The sequence below is a fragment of the Phaethon lepturus genome, unplaced genomic scaffold, assembly GCF_000687285.1.
Source record: "Phaethon lepturus isolate BGI_N335 unplaced genomic scaffold, ASM68728v1 scaffold3282, whole genome shotgun sequence".
Classification (NCBI taxonomy): Eukaryota; Metazoa; Chordata; class Aves; order Phaethontiformes; family Phaethontidae; genus Phaethon; species Phaethon lepturus.
The window spans coordinates 20335-34150 of NW_010523917.1; positions in this window are offsets into that span (position 1 = coordinate 20335).

Sequence of the window (13816 nt, forward strand, 5' to 3'; positions counted from 1 at the left end):
GATCTTCCATGGATCCTTACCATCGAGAGGATGCTCTTCTAACAAACACCTCTTTTAATGGATAAGATTCCTCCTTGGGTCAGTCACTGGTGTTCCAGTTAGTGCTGGGGTCCGTGCCCCAAAGCTTTCACTGGGTGGCAGCTAATGATCAATCTAAAAGCAGAGCATTTCAGCGAGGTAAAAGGTTGATCCTCCATTGCTTTTAGTCCCTTATAATGAGGCAGGAGAACAAAACAGGACAGAAAGAGCTGAATTTGTTATTGCCTCACTTTTTTTGGCAAAAAAAAGGTCTTGTAAAAATCTTGCTTCCCATGCTGACTACAATTATTCATTTTGCAAGGTGTTGGAAAACAGTTAAGAGCAGGGATTAGATGAGCACAGTCATAAATCAGCTATTTTATGACCTCCCCATTCTATTGCCCTTCATCAGTCCTTGGACGGCTCTTTCTCTAAAAGCTTTTCCATTGGATTAATTGCCTTAATTTTCAGTTCTACACATGAACCAAATAACTGTTCTGCTCCAAATTCAGGTCTGCCTGAAAGCTCATCAGAACTGCAGCTTTTAAAATCATGGTAAAAGTTGGCCTCTGAGACAAAACACATAGTTCTGCTATATGTGGGATCAAAGATATGAAGTGCCAGATGACACGGGGTGGGAAATTATACTGGCCCTGGAACACCACTAGATCATGGAGGACCCAGCAGAGGTGTTCACAAGCCACCTCTACGCATATCAGGCCCTCATTCTCTTCAAAAACTGCAGCCACTGTTTAGTGCTTTGTCATTTGTTTACATAAAAGTGTTGTCCTCTCTAAGGCTTCACTTCTGAAAATAAGCCTCTGTTTTAAATGCTTTGACAGTGACTGCATAAATTTACATGACTCATGTCACAACACTTGGAAACTTGCTATGCTAATGATGGATAGTCAGCATTTCTTTGAGATAAGTTTTCAGTGGGAGCTGTGGGGGAAGACTAGGCTGGCAAGACCTCAAATCTGAGAAGATCATAAAACACTGTTAATAACATTTTCATGCTTTATCTCAACAATTATTTTTACAGCATGAGAAATTGTGCCAGAAATTCAAATTCCATTCATTTTATTACACTTGCCCAAGTGCTTTGCATGCAGGTATGGTCTACTTTGCATTGCAGGAATTAAGGAAGAGCCAATTACTGAATCACAGAATCACAGAACTGTTGAGGCTGGAAGGGACCTCTGGAGGTCATCTTGTCCAACCTCCATGCTCAATCAGGAACACCTATAGCCAGTTGCCCAGTAGTATGTCCGGACAGTTTTTGAATGTATCTCGAAGGATGGAGATTCCACAGTCTCTCTGGACAACCTATACTGGTGCTCAGTCACCCTCACAGTGAAAAAGTTTTTCCCTGATGCTCAGATGGAGTCTCCTGTGTTTCAGTTTGTGCCCATTGCCTCTTAAAGAGTCTGTCTCTGTCTTCTTTATTGCTCCTATCAGGTATTTATGCACATTCATGAGATCCACCCTGAGACTTCTCCAGCTGAACAGTCCCAGCTCTCTGAGCCTCTCCTCATAGGGGACATGCTCTGGTACCTTAATCATTTTAGTGGCCCTCTGTTGGACTTTCTCCAGTCTGTGCATATCTGTCTTATACTGGGGAGCACAGAACTGGACATAGTACTCCAAGTGTGGCCTCACTGTTACTGAGTAAAGGGGAAGGATCACCTCACTCAACCTGCTGGCAACACCCCTTCTAATGCAGCCCAGGATACCATTAGCTTTCTTCGCTGCAATGGCACATTGCTGGCTCCTGTTCAACTTGATGACCACCAGAACTCCTAGGTCCTCTTCTGCAAATTTTTTATCCAGTTGGGTGGCCCCCAGCATGTACTGGTACATGGGTTTGTTTCTCCCCGGGTACAGGACCTTACACTTCTCCTCGTTGAACTTCATGAGGTTCCTGTCAGCCTCATTTCTCCAGCCTATCGATGTCCCTCCAGATGGCAGCACAACCCTCTGTTGTATCAGTCACTCCTCCCAGTTTTGTGTCAGCAGCAAACTTGCAGAGAATACACTCTGCCCCATCAGCAAGATCATGAATGAAGGTGTTGAACGGGATTGACCCAGTACTGACCCCTGGGGTACACTACTAGTGACTGGCCTCCAACTAGACTTTGTATCACTGATCACAACTCCTTGGACTCAGACATGCAGACAGTTTTCAATCCACCTCACTGTCTCCTCATCCAGCCCATGATTCATCAGCTTCTCTATGAGGAGCCTATGGGACATAATGTCAAAAGCCTTCCTGCAGTCCAGGTAGAAAATATCCATTGCTCTCCCTTCATCTACCAAGGCATTCATTTCATCATAGAAGGTTGTCAGGCTGGTCAAGCATGACACCTTTTTTGTGAATCCACACTGACTACTCCAAATCACCTTCACATCCTTCATTTGCCTGGAAATGGTTTCCAAGATTAGTTGTTCCATCACTTTTCCAGGGATAGACGTGAGGCTGACTGGCCTGTAGTTCCCTGGGGCCTCCTTCTGGTGCTTCTTGGAGTGGCATTGCTTTCCTCCAGTCCTCAGGCACTTCTTCCAGTCACCATGATCATTCAAAGATAATCAAGAGTGGTCTCATAATGACATCAGCCAGCTCCCACAGCACTTATGATCTCATCAAGGCTCATAGCCATATGTATGTTCCATTTGTTTAAGTATTGCCTGACCTGATCATCTTCCACCAAGGGTGTGTCTTTCCTCCTCCAGACTTTCCCTCTGTTCTCTGGGACCTGGGATTCCTGAAGGCAAATATTACCAGTAAAGACTGAAGCAAAGAAGTCTTTCAGGACCTCATTCTTTTCCATGTCCTGTGTCATCAGGGACCCTGCACCATTCAGCAGCAGGCACACATTTTCACTCTTTTACTGCTTATAGAAGTCCTTCTTGCTTTCTTTGACATCCCTGGCCAAATTCAACTCCAGGTGGGCTTTGGCTTTTCTAATTGCATCTTTGCATGCTCAGACAGTGTTTCTATATTCCTGTCCCTGCTTCTGCCTTCTCTGTATTCCCTTTTTAGGTCTGAGTTTTGCTAAGAGCTCCTTGTTGATCCATGCAAGCCTCCCAGCATCTTTGCTTGACAACCCACTCATTGGGATGGATTGTTCCTAAGCTTGGAGGAGGTGACCCTTGAATATCAACCCCTTCCTTGGGCCTCTCTTCCCCCTAGCACTTTATCTCATGGAATTCTTTCAAGCAGATCTCTGAAGAGGTCAAAGTGTGTTCTCCTGAAGTCCAGCATTATGAGCTTGATTTTAACCATCCTCCTTCCTCTCAGGATCCTGAACTGCACCATCTCATGGTCACTGCAGCCTAGGCTGCCTTTGACCTTCACATCCATGGTGAACCCTTCCTTGTTTTTAAGTATGTGATCCAGTAGAGCATGTCTCCTTGTTGACCACTATCATTTGGGTCAGGAAGTTACCAATACAACCCAGGAACTTCCTGGATTGCTTATGCCCTGCTGTGTTGTCCCTCCAGAAGTTATCTCAGTGGTTAAAGTCCCCAGGAGAACCAGGGCCTGCATACATGAGGCTACTTCTAGCTGTCTGTAGAAGGCCTCATCCACATGTTCTTCCCAATTAGGCAGTCTATGGCACACACACGCTATAATGTTATCCATATTGGTCTACTCCAGCAAAATGTGGAGGTGAGGAGTGAGTGAAAAATGATCAATCTGTAATAAGCTGACTGACAGCACCACTAAGAATTGCCTTATTTTTCAATACTCATGAAGTCATGATTGGATAGGAAGAAACCTATGAAAATTTAAATGTTTTTAAAGTGCAAAAGAAAGCAGACAGAGATAAATTGTTGTGCTTTTTTTTAATTTGTCCTTGCCCAACTACCTACATTTCATTTAAATATATATGATGACAGAAAGACTTATAGGAACTACAAAACTAATTTCGTTTTTATTCATCATTTGTTAAAACAATTAGGCTTTTATATAACCTAGCTCATATGCTTCTGTTCAGTGGCAGATACTTTTAGCAGATGTGCCTTTTGTGTGTGTCCTACCTATTAGGAGAGATGGATGGATATGTTTAATATGGGAGAGACAATTCTTTTCTCCTTGGAGCATTTTCTAGTTTCTACCCTGAAAATAGCCCACAAGAAAATTATTCTGCATTTTACCCTTTACAATATTAGTAGCATACTTAGTTGAGAGATCCAAATTCACGCACCCAAAGATGATATTTTCCGGTCTCATGCTTGGTGAAGTTCAATAGGGAATGAGGTCCCATAACCCAGAACATAATCCAGGTATGGGGCCCTCACCATGGAGCACTCGCTGTTCAGTCTGCTTCTAAATGGCCTGGCTGGCTAACCAGGGGAGAAAGGTTTTTAGCAAAAGACTTCATACTTTTACTCTTTACTGTCTGCTTACCTTCTGTAAGCACCCACTGCTTCCTCATGGAAAGCACTGGCTCACTTAATAGTGTGGATTCATGATCTAAAGTGAACGAGCTTACTGTGTCTATGAATGGCAAACTGTAGATCTTCATTGGTTGATCCTATAGGGAACCCATAGGGATTCCCAGGGTACTTTACAGGTGAGCAGTACCTGGGTGCGGCTCTGGTTTTCCTTCTGTTTCCTTCTTCTTCCCTCTACTCCAGGTAATGCCATCCCACCTCCCTTGAGCTACCACCCTGAACCACTTCCATCCTCTCATCTAGCCTTTGGTCTATGCACTTTGGGTGCCAAGGACATTTGCTAATATTTTTTTCTCCGTTTTTTTCTGAACCTGTGTTCTGTATTCATGTTCACTGAAGCCAGATGATGAATTCTTACATACTACACATTCCTGAAAACGTGACCATTTAATTTAGATTAAGGTTGCCTAGTAGCTTCAAGACAGGCACATGTAAACATCACCTGCATTTGAAGATGGGTTGTCACAAGCCACATCCAACTCAGAAGCTATGTTTGGCATTGAGCCTTAGCAAAAAGTGCATCTTCTCAGCAAATCTTGCTACCTAGGGCTCAGCACCATGACAGCATGGCTAACCAGCCTCCTTTGAAAAGTTGGTTCACATCTGAACCCAGAGTGTAACTAGACTCAGTGCCTAAACAAAAACTGAACTTTCTGGGAAAACATACAAACAAACAAACAAACGAGGCTTAACTCAGATTACTGAGACTTATTGAAAATCTGGCTGTAACTCATGAAATTCCATACTGATCCATTTCCAAAGAGTGTATTAAAGGCAAAGCCCAACTGCTTTGGAAGGAACTAGCTCTTCCTCCAGTGGAATTTCCACCACGCTGCAATGTGGCTTTTCCCACAGTACAACGCACAATGCTGCTAATGTTACAGGATAACCATAGTCCAATGTGATATGCCAAAAGACTACATACTAAGAAAGTGAGAAATGGTGATTGTAAATTTAGACTACCAAAGCTGAATTGATTCAGGCAGCTTTAGAAATATGTATAATTTTGCAGTATTTTGTGTAGGTGATGATCCTGGGGAAGGAATAGCAAGAATAGAATCAGATGTAACGGATAAAGCTGTGTGAACTTTAAACTGGAACAAAATGTCATACACTATTGGTATCACAGTAAGAACTTCCTAGATGTTGTAGCTGGAGCCATTTTTAAAACTGCAAAAGCAAAATAGATTAAATACAGTAAATATGTATCACACCAAGGCATGAAAGTTAATATACATCTTATGAATCACAAAACACATTTTGTCATAATGTACTATTATATCATAGTGTATTCTATTCACTCTGTTTACTCAGAATACAGAGTGAGAAAAAAAGTCATTCTAGTGGGAAATATAAGCTGTTTTGATCTGTTGGCGTTCTGAAAGCACAGTTCACTGGACAGCTGACCATGTAGTATCGTATCTAAGTATCCCAGGAGCATTTTTTTATACTGAAAAATATTTTTATAAAAATTTTGCTCTTGCAAGTTACCTTAAACCAGTGTGCTATGTTCTGACTTAGATACATGAAGCATTAAAATACATGCAGAAAACTTAATGAAGACTGTTAGCAGGTAATAAAAATAAGGGAGCTCTGTCTTTTCTGAGCACTTCTGGGTAAGATCTGTACCTTGATCTGAAATGAAACTGTCCTTGCATATGCCTATCCAGATGCTTTTTCCTCTCTATATTCTCTAACTTAATATTAAACCCTACTATATTTTATGAGGTCATCTGAGAAGTACTTCTAAGAAGGGATAGATAATATATTTTTCTTTGAGACATCATGAACTCTTCATTTACACTAATATGCAAGATGGACCTATTAAAAATGCACAATATTACTATCCATAAAATAGGGACAGCTGTTCTTATGATACCTATCCATATACGATTGTAATATTACCCATTCAGCTTTGAGTAAGAGACATAGAATGATTCAGAAATGTGAACGGAGAACGCTTCATTTAAAGCAGGAATTTAAAATTATAATTTGAAACTCTGAGTAATGCAGTTAGGCTGAAGTTGAGACATATTGCCGAGGAACTGAGTTATAGTCACACAACTGATTGAATTCTCTCATGCAGGATTGCTGAAGAAAACCTTTCTTTCAGGAAATTTGTAATATACTATTATTTCCTTATACTAGTGCATAAAGCAGGATATAGCAATTGTTATTCACATTTCTGAACAGACTCCTTTTTGAAAAAAATATCAATCACCTCCCGCTTCAAATGCATTTTTAGAATATGCAGAAATTGTCTCTCTGTACCTTCTGCCAGAAAGGGATTATGAGTACATTGATTTAAAAGTGTAGGTCTCTTACTTTCTGGTTTTAAATTTCTGTAGATCGTCAGCTACAATCTTCATATTTTTCCTCCAGTAGATCTCAACAAATTGCAGTAAATACCATTGCCTTAAATACAAGCATGAAGATATGGGAGCAAAACTGGATTTTCTTAAATTTTACATCTGTTTCGTGTCTGTAGTCCAAGCATTACATGCTTAATACCTTGGTTCTTAACTTATTGCACTCCTCTGCTTTCAGCAGTGGCTTCATTCTCTTTAATTTAGTGACAACACTCACACTCTTCCATCCCTCCAGCAAGACTGTGCTACACCGACTCATCTTCCAGTGTCAACAGCCATTGTCCCTCACAGCACACCTCCAGCCGTAGGAGAAATAACTCATACAGGTAAGGGACATGTTTTGTACAATTTTACCATCCAGCCTGGTGAGGGAGTAGCCCCAGTGATGACCATTTAAGGATTTCCCAAACTAAATATTGTAAAATGGTGTATGAGTGGAAAACAGTATTTTCAGGACCTGAGGGCAGTGCTAGGCCTGACTCTCCCTGCTGACTATGTCCCAGGTTGCCATTTCTGCTCAGCCTGGGGCCATCAGCCCCTGCCCCAGCAACACCACAGCAGGGCCAGTCTCCAGCTGCTGAGATGGTTACTTGTGCAGTCATGTCTTGCTGGACAACACAGAGCTCTTGCCCTTTTCCTCATCATGGAGAAACCAGACAAGTTTGGTTTCTCTCATATGCTGGTCTTCCAAGCCTAGAGGTCATTCTTGCATATGCAGATCCCCAAGTTTAAGTTCTCATATTGCACCAACTCGATGCACTTCTAGAGGCTTCCTAGGGAATGTGCACCTTTCCATGATTTTGCAGGAAACTCTGATATTTATTTTAGAGTGTGTCACCAAAAAACTAACAGTTTTAGTTCACAGGCTAAAGGAGAAAGTGCTTAATATAATGGGTTAGCTCCCATTGAGGCTTTTCGTCTGTTAACATAGAAACTAATGGGATGAACAACAGCGTAACTTGTGCTCCAAATATGGGACAAAAGAAGGAGCAGTCAGAAAACAGCTTCTCATAACACATTCTTTTGGTCAAGAGCAGTCATGGTCCTTATGAAAATGAGCAAATTACCTTGATTTCTGGGTTGACTACAAGTAGATGGAATTTGAATGAGGACACCTACTATGCAAGAGCTCCTTACATCATTCTCTATCAAATGAAGAATGGCAAGTTGTATTTCTGCCTTCTTTTTCCCTCCTGAGTAAAAAGTAAGCTTTCTTCCACCCTTGAAGACCACCCTTTCCTTCCAGCCTACTCCAGGAGAAAATGCAGCTACTAAACTACACCAGCTAGTGACTGCGATAGGATGTTTCCCTGTGCATTCTCCCCTTTGCTCCTTCACATTTGATCTTCGTTTGAGTTCCTTATTCTGAACCTTTCAGGTTCACAGCTACATGCCAGTCCTGTAACCCACACTGAGTGGTTAGAAACTGGTTGGGCCAGGGCATTGGGAGTCACAGCTTGCAAGTTCTTCCTCCTCGCTTTGATTTCGTCTAACCAAATAAGAAGAAATTAGGAACTTTCTCCCGCCTCAGCTGGAGAAAGAGGTTGTGTTTTAAAGGAATTAAAGACAAGGTCCAGGTAACATAGATATCGCCCTTAAGGAGTCTCTTTTTTCTTGAAATTCCTTATCGTCATCGCTCAGTGATAAAGCACTCAGTGCACTAATGCTTAATCTCTTGCATTGAGGAAGCTGCTGGGAATCCTCTTAGTGCTGCTCTCCCCTTCCTGTCTTTTTAACCACCTTTAATGGAACCAATGGGAACAACCTGTGACCCTGTGGTAGTACATAGCTCTTGTGCAAGATGGTCTTTCTACGTGGTTTTCCTGACCTACGAGTGGGAACTTACACTGGGCCAGCACTGTTCTGAATCATGGAAGCACTTGAATTCTATGTCACTGTCTGTAGTAAAGCTTTTAATCTTTACATCTAAAATTTTTTCTCTTCAAATTTCTAAAAGCTTCATCTATTTCACTAGCAAATATCTTGGCTTATTTTGGGGGAAACAGTGCTGTAGAGGGAAAACACATCTTTCAGGTATGCCTTTGAGAAATGGGACAGATATATGAAATGTTTGGTGCTGTTTTGACTTCTGTTGCTACTGAAAAGAGATCAGCTAGGGAGATTGAGAAATATAACCTCAGGATACTACCTTGGAGGATGCACTGGCTGGGATTTTATAGTCTACAGGCGTTTTCTGTCAGATATACTGTACACAAAGGCATTGCCAAATAACAACACAGAGTATTTATGGTATTCTGAGGAACTGCCAAAGAAAACAAGTCTGCAGATTACCCTTTATTTGATGTTATGCTGAAATTTCTCACATCAACAGAGTTTCTAGAACTGAAAACTTGATAAACATCTAAGGATGGATACTAGGCCAGGATTCCTTTTCAGCTTTTTAAGGAAAAATCCTAAATACATTGAAATCAGCCAAAACTCAGTAATTATAGAAAAAAACCTTGGACTTTGAAATAAAATCTCTTCTTATCTGTAAGTGGGTGTGTATACACGTAACATGTTTTTATAATTTTTACAATTGTTTTTCTTTCTATTTCAAACCTTGGTTATGGTATTACATCTTTGGTTATTTACCCATAATAAAAATTAAAGTTAAAATTAAAAGCCATTGTAGATAAAACGGTGGTTTTTTTCACTGTCTTCCAGTGCACAGAAAATACTTGTTTCCTGTAATTACATAGAAGAACTAGATTTGGGATAAAAATGTCTTGAACCATCTCGGCTGGTAATTAACACTTGTAACTACGTATAGGGAAAAAAAAAGATCTACCCAGAAGACTTCCTGCTTGTTAATCTATTACAACAGAAGTATAAAAGCAGCAAGAGGACTAACAGTTCAAAAAGATAAATGGAGACTTGAAAAGGCCAATACTTATACAAGTGTCCACAATAAGGAACCCTAAAACTCTGTTGCTAAAACGCTGCTTTACAGTTTTGGATGCAAGACAGGCAATAGCAAAAGGCAAGTCACATGGAGTACACGATCCACCGGGATGGATCATGGGAGCTTTGTTAATCTTTCGTTTGTATACTGCCATCAAAATAAAAAGAAAACAAGTTTTTGGAATAGCAGGAAGGCAACGGGAGTTGAAGACAGCAGAAGGACCCCTCCTTATCAGACTTTTCTTTTCCAGGCTAAACAAGCCCAATTCTTGCAATCACCAGGCACTCCAGATCACCTTGGTGGCCCTCAGCTAGACTTGCTCCAACATGTCCTTGTCCTTCTTGTCCCCAGGGATGCATAGGCAGGAGGTCTGAAGAGAGGGGCATAGCACATAAGCTTCAGGAAGGAAAGAGGGCATGGAAGAAGGGAAAGACGACTGTGCATGAGGGCATGACACGTTGGCATAATAAAAGATAATAATAAAAGAGAAAATTGTTACTGTACAGTGTATAGTAATTTTAATTATTTTTTTCTGTTCAATGTCATGACCGGAGCCCAAAGCTGCAAACATGAAATAAAGTGTTGCAATTTTCCAGTGGTGGTTGCTATGAGACATAAACAGCAGGCCATTATAACTGATAAATGTCTCACATTTGCTTCGGTTTGGCAGCTGTAATACCTTGTATTACTCAAGGTATTTATCACTTTTATATACTTCTGCTTATCCCAGACAGGAACATTTTTTTCATGATCAATACCGGAGTTCTAGTAACTCATAAATGTCTTTATTTTGCTCCGAGACCAGTAATTCTGATGAAGTTTATGGCAGAATTATCTGGATAGGTGCCCTCTCTAATGGAAAAAAGATAAGTTTTTTTTTTCTCCTTTCTGACATTTCATGAGCATCTGAAGCTTTTCTACTTTCATTAAAGCTGAAGGAAGAAAATTTTTCTCCTTCAGCACTTTTAACTTAAGAACTTTTCAGGGATAATGTGCTATGAAAATGAGAGACAGAAGGTACCTTATTTTTATTGTTTTGTTCAATAGTTAATATTGTACAAATAATCTTGGCAGTGACTCAGAAGATAACTCAAGGGTGGTAGAAAAAGTCAGGTTATTAGAGGCATATGGCCTTCTGAAACTGAGATATCAATGGGTGTCTCAAAATGAGCTCCCAGAAATATCACGTTCCCAAATCTTTAACAACTCTTGAAAATCCAGCGGGTAGCTCGCATTATTCCAGGAAGGAATAAATATCGGTTGTACAAAGAAAAGGTACAGTGGTCATGAACTAAACCTTCAAGGCATCCTGGGCTGTCTATACAGGGATCAAAGACAGTGGAAGTCAAACCGGGCACTAAATTATTCTGTAAGAACAGTTCAGAAACAAACAGGGGTTTTCAAGCATGAAGAAATGCAGAACAACAAAGCTGACCCAGAAATGAAACTGAGACCAGCATCTGGGTGACAGCTCCAAATGGTCTTGCTGCATTTCCTCATGAAAAACCAAATATCTTATTGCTAATGGCTTTCTACATCTCCAAATTTACATATTTGTTGAATGAAAGCAAGACTAAAAATTCAACCTTGCTAAATTCAGTGGCAAAACACAGCTGATCTTACAGGAGGCAGGTTTTCACTTTGTATTTCAGAATTACTCTCTGAGGTGCAATTTGTCACAATTAGCTCAATGATCTCGTGCATGACAGGAACAAAAACAATGAGACGGAAACATATTAAACAAAGAGCACAGGAAAACAACTCAGTGAAAATGCAACCGAGCATTTCTTTTCAGAGGCCAATAGTGTATCAACACTAAAATCACTGTTGGAGTCCATTCTTTTTAGCTGAATGTCATCTCAGAAATGTTCAGATGCAGAAAAACCTTCAAAAGAATTTTCTTTCATTCCCATCTCTTTTTCCAGAGCATGAAAGTGAAGGCTGTGCATCTTTTAACTATCTGGTCAAGGCAAAATTTTGAGGTCTTCTGCAGAATACTGAAGTAAAGCCTTTGTTAGAAGCTGTGTTTTCTTGATGGCTATAAGTTGATCTGATCTTTTTTACTTTGAAGACCTGAAATACAATTATCTTCATACCAGTACGTTCAATGCGGCATTTAAAGTAAAATGATACAAAAGGTATTAATTTTTATATTAAAAAGCTGACATGAAAATAATTAGTGTCTTCACAGTGCAAGATTTTCCCAAAATGTTTTCCCATTGTAACTTTGCTCTGAGTTGCAGTCAAAAAATATCAACACATTATTTCACTTCAAAAGAGCAGTAGACAACCTCAAGGACTACGTGACTCCTTTAGCGTGTTTTCCTCAATAGAATTTATTATGGGAACTTGCTAAGATGAATTATTTCCTTGAAGATCTATATAGATTGATCAAGTTATCACTAATATACGATTTTTTTAATACCAAAAGGGGTCTTCATGGGAACAAAAATCAACTGTTGGTTGAAACTCTTCACATCTGGCAAAATCAGTCACTGTCCCTTTATCTTCTTCTTCTATAGGCACCTCTGTGCAACCAGTGCTAGGGCGTTCAAAAGACTATTGCAAAACTCCAACAGCAATAAAAATGAAGGGAGGCACTCTTTCAAATAAGGCTCTTTACACGCCATCCTTCACTCCATTTTTGCCTATTATTGCACAGAGACCTCAGCAGTGATATACTACCATAATTTAGCCTCCATAAAAACAGTAACACTGTCTGGGTATTTGTGCATTTTTCCTATCCATGCTACCAGGAATGCAAAGAACTTGCTCTCTGAGCAAATGTTTGTGGGACACACAAAGACTGTCTTCATTAAGTTCCTCTCTGCAATGCTCCACCCTAATTTCAAACAAGCAGCAGCTCTTTCCCACCTGCTTCTTCATATCCACAGTTTTTGCCAAAATGAGAGAAAATGAGTATACAATTAAAACTGAGCTTTTAAACAATTTCATTCTTTAAAACTGCCAGACTATGTAAACTGCTCAGTTGTGCATGAGATATTCAGGAACTCAAACTTGTTTGTATTTGCTTTACATCTGTATTTCTCCAGGATTTGCTTGGCTCAGCTTTGCAACAGCTTTCCCAGAAGTGTCATCAGTACCCCCTTCCCCTGAGAGTCATTCCCCTGAGAATTCCTGGAAATGAGTTGTCCTTCCTTGTTGGCCTCCATCAGTAAACACTCATTTATATGCTGTCCAAACATTCCAAGTATTTTCTGCAGATTTTGGATGAGTCAATTAAAGTCCTTTTTACTTCAAAATGCACTGCCAGAAGAAGGATGCCCCTGTCATCAAGGTAAAACTCGTGGGTTGAGATAAAAATATAATATGACAGAAAAAGAAGGGAAAAAACAATAATAATCATGATAAAAGAATATACAAAACAAGTGATGCACAATACAGTTGCTTACCGCCCGCTGATCAGTGCTCAGACAGTTCCCGAGCTACAGAGCCTCTGGCCAGCTCCCCCCAGTTTATATATTGAGCATGATTTCATATGGTATGAAATCATATGATATGGAATATCCGCTTTGGTCAGCTGTCCTGGCTGTGTCCCCTCCCAGCTTCTTGTGCACCCCCAGCCTCCTCTCTGGCAGGGCAGTACGAGAAGCTGAGAAGTCCTTGACTTAGTGTAAGCATTGCTCAGTGACAACTAAAACATCAGTGTGTTATCAACACTATTCTCATACTAAATCCAAAACACAGCACTATACCAGGTAATAGGAAGAAAATTAACTCTGTCCCAGCCAAAACCAGGACAGGCGGCAGTTTTTTTCTGAAATATAAATGCTCATCAGCACTTATGACAGGTTCAGAGATAGTCTTGATTCATACTTTGTAATTCTGTGCCCATCCTACAGTTTGTATCCATTCTGCAAATCTGTGAACAAAATTTTGTCATTAAAATGTATTACTAATAAGCTGAGTTTTTATTGAATGTTTAAATATCTCAGGCCACCAGATAATCAAACAGCAGCATCTCTACTAAGATTGATATTAATAAAAGAACACAAAGTATACAAGGTATGTTTGGAGGACAGAAGGGAATCTTTTTTTATGAAGA